Source organism: Giraffa tippelskirchi, chromosome 13, assembly GCF_054371585.1.
Source record: "Giraffa tippelskirchi isolate mGirTip1 chromosome 13, T2T-mGirTip1v1.2.pri, whole genome shotgun sequence".
Lineage (NCBI taxonomy): Eukaryota > Metazoa > Chordata > Mammalia > Artiodactyla > Giraffidae > Giraffa > Giraffa tippelskirchi.
Genome location: NC_137287.1, coordinates 70,018,141 through 70,023,750, shown reverse-complemented (window position 1 = coordinate 70,023,750; position 5,610 = coordinate 70,018,141). Strand labels below are relative to the sequence as shown.

The 5,610-nt window shown below is 40.3% G+C and overlaps 1 long non-coding RNA gene across 1 annotated transcript; it reads left to right on the top strand.

The window, feature by feature from the left end:
* Window positions 1-434: 434 nt before the first annotated feature.
* LOC145532223 (uncharacterized) lies at window positions 435-5,018 on the top strand. The gene is made up of 3 exons (XR_014073097.1): window positions 435-467; window positions 1,484-1,572; window positions 2,611-5,018. It is a non-coding gene; the product is annotated as an uncharacterized LOC145532223 (long non-coding RNA).
* The last annotated feature ends 592 nt before the right edge of the window (window positions 5,019-5,610 follow it).

Genomic DNA, 5,610 nt, shown 5'->3' with positions numbered 1-5,610 from the left:
CTTTTTAAGTGTTATTTTCAAGGGCCTTGAGGCAACTCCCAGATAACAAGATAGGGATATATTGTGAGTCTAGGTGAGTCCCACGGTGACTTTTACTTATAAATCATGCTTACTTCTTAGAAGGCTGGAGAGACACAAGCCCAGGAGTCAAAGAGGTTTAGGGCTAAATCTTCCCTCTCCAGACAATGGCGTATTTGCAGCAGAATATTCTATTTGCTTCCCAGGTGGTTCAGTGGTAAAGAATCTGCCTGCCTACACAGCAGACACGGGTTAGATCTCTGGGTGGGGAAGATCCCCTGGAAGGAAATGGCAACCCATTCCAGTATTCTTGCCTGGGAAACCCCGTGGACAGAGGAGCCTGGCAACCTACAGTCCATGGTGTCACAAAAGAGCTGGACATGACTCAGTGACTGAGCATGCACACACATCCTATTAAGAGTCTTGGGGGACATAGATACACTGAGGAGGTTAGTGGAAGGGGAGGAATTCCATTTTAGAGGGAAATGGTTACAAGATTACTTTCACTTTCTACATAGAGCAAAAGGTCATTATTATTAACTGGTGAACTTGGCAGAGAAAAAAATTAGTCATATGGAATCATGTATTAGCCCACAAAGCACTGCTTATTAGCATTGTTCAAGTGGACATGAAGGCATTATAGACACTTGATCTTGGCTTTTTTGGTTTCTATTTTTAGGTGTTTGCATACAGTTGTAAATTAGAGGCATGGGCACAGTAGTAGGTACCCCTTGATGGTCAGCACTTAGCCTTGTCTGACTTCACAATATGTCATCCCAGCTTTCTGAATATTGCAAAATAGGAAATAGATACCCATATAGCCTCGCTCCATAATTTAATCATTTCTCTATTGTTAGATATATAGGTCTCTTCCCAGTTTTTACTATTATGAATGATCTGAAATACTTCTTTAAGCATGTGATCCCCCCCCCCACGTTTTGGAATATTTTATTAGGCTATAATTTCACTAGTTGAAGATAAAAGTGTGTAAAAGGTATACATTTTTTATTGGTTTTGATTCATATTGCTTAACTGTTTTCAAACAGGACTAGAACAGTTTTTAATGCTGTCAGCAATTGATAATATTTTTACTAACTTAGAGTAATATCATTTAAAATAGTCTCTTTTTATTTAACAGAAAAAAATGTACCAGTGCAATTTCAAAGGGACTCCTCATGGCCCATTTATATTGGTATCTATTTCCTGTTTTGCAATATCTAGAAAGCAAATACTGATCTCAAGTGGATCGGAAATATTCTAGAGACACTTTCCCAGAAACACAGCTGTTGATTTCTGACTTCTGAGTTCAGCCTGCCCAAAATGTAAGGATCCATTGTTTCTTCTCAAACTGAGATTCTTGTTTGGATCACTTTGTGACTGGAGCAATTAAGAGACTCATCAGTGGAGACTGTGTGGAGGCAATGGAATCATGGTGCAATTAATGTTCTTATCTTTTTAATTTTAGGTAATAGCACTTCTCTTCTTCAGAAATAACATCTTTAGGGAAAGCATATTGAATTCAATCTGTTGTGTGAATATTTTCAGCTAGAGAAGGTACAGTATGTATGTATAAATGAATGTACAGACTGCTGATGGTTTATTTTTGTTCTATAGCAGTATTGGAAATAGAACCGAGTTTTATATAGCATCTTCCAGAATCAGGGTAGCCCTCAGCTCTCTATGGAACAGTGATTTTAGTTATGTCTAAATAAAGCTCATCCTTAGAGTCAAAGGCAAAAAAAATCCAGCTGATAAATCACTTCATCTTTCTATATAATATCATGTAGATGGTTTGATTTGGGGCTGCCATAATTGCCTGGTATTTTGGCTTTATGGATGCATCTTTTGCAACCACTCCCAGGGCCCTGCAGAAGGAGGAAGACTGTCAAGGATGTCCTAGATGACTCCCTGAATAGGAATGGGAAGGTTCCTCTTGGAAACCAGTCATGGAACGAGTCATGGGAGCAGCATGGCACTGGCAATTTCAAGATGCTCCCAGATCTACAAGGACAGATCTGTCTCTAAAGGAGCCATTCGGGCCTGTCCATGGGGGGCAGGGTGGGGGCAGTTACAGTGGGTAGTAACTGAAACAGTAATTATTGTCCATGATATTCTGGCCTGTCTACTAAAGTGCCTGGTGGGTAAATGTATATATGGGATTCTTCCTTCGTTATGTTCAGGAATAAATTTAGCAAGCATGTTTACGAAGAGTAGCACTTTATAGGCTGAACCACACATTTTGGTCTGTGATGTTGTAGGGATAGCCCTGTCTTGCATTTGTGCACAAATATTCAGACTTTTTAAAAACCCACTTAGGCATCCTTGGATTACCCAAACAGTAACATCTCAGCCACGTGCTGCAGGTCTTGTCAGTTCTACTCCTTAACTACATCTCAGTTTCTCACTTTCCCCCGTCTGCCCTTCTAGCTGAAATTGTATCTTGCTCTCACAACTTGAGTTGCCACCAAGTTGGTCTTCCTACCCTCCTGAGGCTGTTGGCAACCTATGCTCCATAGAACAGCTTGAGGAAGCTTTAGACATCATAACTCATGACATATCTCTATGCTGCTTAAACATCTTTATTGTTTTCAGAGTGCTGATTAAGATCCGAAGCACCTGACTATGGCACAGAGGCCCTGCATGATACAGTTCTTTCCAGCCTCTGCAGCTCACCTGCCCTCCGTCTCTTTCAGCCCCTCCAGCTCCTCTAAGTTCCTCAAGCACAAGCCCAAACTGCCTTCCCCTAGGACATTGACACCTGCTGATACGTCTGCCTGAAAACCTCTTCCTATGGCTGAATTCTTCTTTAGCTCAAATATCCCCATCTCTAAGAATCCTTCCCCCCAAAGTGGGGACTCATAGAGAATGTGAGACTCAGATGAAGACCTAAAGTGATGGAAGAAGCATGAAAACTGGAAGGAATCTCATTCTCCTTGTTCCTCATACAGCACTCCTGCCATAACTGATGCCAACCTGTGACTTAGGGGCATTTCTCTGCCACTCACTAGGGAGACCCTAGATTATAGGGATGCTCTCTTCTAGTTTTTTTTTCTTAAGTAAATTTTTACTGGAGGATAGTTGTTTTATGATATTGTGTTAGTTTCTGCTGTACAGTGAAGTGAATCAGCTATATGATTACATATATGATTTTTGGATTTCCTTCTCGTTTAAGTCACCACAGAGCATTGAGTAGAGTTCCCTCTGCTATATAGTACATGCTTGTTAGTTATCTACTTTATATATAGTATCAATAATTGTCTTTCTTGTTTTGTTTTGTTCTCATTCTTTTGACTACTGTGTTTAGGAAAATGGGGAAGATATTGCTGATGTGAAGTAATTCCCTAGCAGTTGAGACTGATTCTGGCAGGAAGGACTTTGTTTGAGAACTAACAAAGATGCATGCTCATCAGCCCCCATGGACCTAGGCACCCTTGGGTTCTCTTTAAAAAGGGAGAGAGTTCCCTTTTACAGGGAGAGAGCTCCTCTTGCTACATAGCTGTTTGAAAGCACTCTGATGACTTCCATTTGAAAAATGATCAGAAAACATCTCATTATGAGTTCTCTGATTTAAAATGGAACTGTATTTTAGGGATCGTTTTTACTCTGAAGTAATATTTCCTCTAAACTAGGGTGTCATAGAATACACTGATCTCTTCCTCTGGGATATTTTTCTCATCCAAACGTTGTCTTGCAAATATAATTTTTTGCATCTATTTGTGACTCACTCTCACCTTTTTAACCTAGAGACTCCCTGGTGTTGGCTGGCCTCCTCTGAGTTATTCATCCAGGTCCGGAGCATATTGAACACATATGGCCTGTGTCACCTTGAACAGGCGAAAAAAAGAGAGGGTCATAAAAAAGAAACAAACATTACTTTTCCTAACCAGTAATAAGTGGAATGAATTTGCATCTTAGATAGTTTAATGGACCTTTAGTTTAGAATAATTCAATCACAAAATAGAAGTCTGAAAGACTATTTGGCTTCATAGCCTCATAGATGTGTTGAATCTCCTGGGATATGTCTCCACCAGACTTCATCCAACCTCTATTTACCACCTTCAGCAGTGGCTATTGACTATCTCCTGGGGCTGCACCATGTTTTCATTGATTTAATTGGTAGGAAGTTAAGTTGAGCCTAAATTTTTGGCTACTGATTTGGTCAACAAGGAATAAATGCTTTCATCCAGAACATCAGTTAAACAATACAGAGCCAAGAACAGAGCAGTGGTCAGCTTCTAGAGAACTCTAGCACCATTCATCAACACAAACTCTGCCCTAAAATCTGGCCGCAATATTTAGTGAGGAGACCATTGAAGTCTTGGGCAATCAAGGTGCTCTATATATTCTACTAACATTTCTGGGTTATCTTCCCTAATCTAGAAAACTTTGGTGACCTCAGGTTTCCCTCTGACATCCCAGTGGTGGGCAATGTTATTAAGTAACTTAAGTCCAAGGCAAAACATTGACAAAGATTTATATAGACTAAAACCTCTTCTCCCTTCACAAATTTTTCAAAATCCTCTCAAAGTTCCTCTGTAGCTCATTTCCATATTAATACACACTATGATCATCCATGGGAAAGTCTGATATTTTGATTTCATTACAAACTAAGAGATGTTCATCTCTGCATGTATCACTTGGTAATGATATCTCCTTCCTTTTCCAGGGCTCTTGGCATTTAAGAATGCATGGTATTTACCCAATAGCACTAGGATAATAGAGTGAATCCAAAATTCCCTATGTCTTCCTCCACTCAGGATATGATATTTATGAGTCTTCCCCTCAATATTTAGTATTCACAAGCAAAAAAATTCTGCAAATATGTAAGTCTTATATTTTTGATTTGGAGAAGGTTAAAGGATCCAAGCCACGCAAAGTTGCTAGGAGAAAGAATATTTGGGGGAGAATGGATACATGTATATGTATGACCCAGTCCCTTTGCTGTCCAACTGAAACTATCACAACATTGTTAATCAGCTATCCTCCAATATAAAATAAAAAGTTAAAAATTAAAATAAAAAATTAAAAAGAAAAGAATATAGATTCTCACTGGTTCTAGTCTTAGGTGGGGAAATGGAGAATTATGGAGATTTGAAAACAGCATGGGCCAGGGAAACAAGGAGGGGGAAAATATAGACCAAGATAGGTTAGCTACGACCATTCTTATTGTTCAGTCGCTCAGTTGTGTCCGACTCTTTGCGACCCCATGGACTGTAGCACGTCTGGCTTCCATGTTCGTCACTATCTCCCAGAGTTTTCTCAAACTCATGTCCACTGAGTTGATGAAGGCATCCAACCATCCCATTCTCTGTCACCTGCTTTTTCTCCTGCCCTCAGTATTTCCCAGCATCAGTGAAAAGTGAAAGTTGCTCAGTTGTGTCCGACTCTTTGCGACCACATGGACTATACAGTCCATGGAATTCTCCAGGCCAGAATACTGGAATGGGTAGCCTTTCCCTTCTCCAGGGGATCTTCCCAACCCAGAGGTGGAATCCAGGTCTCCCACATTGCAGGCAGATTCTTTACCAGCTGAGCCACAAGGGAAGCCCAAGAATACTGGAGTGGGCAGGGTCTCTTCAATTCTGTTAGAGT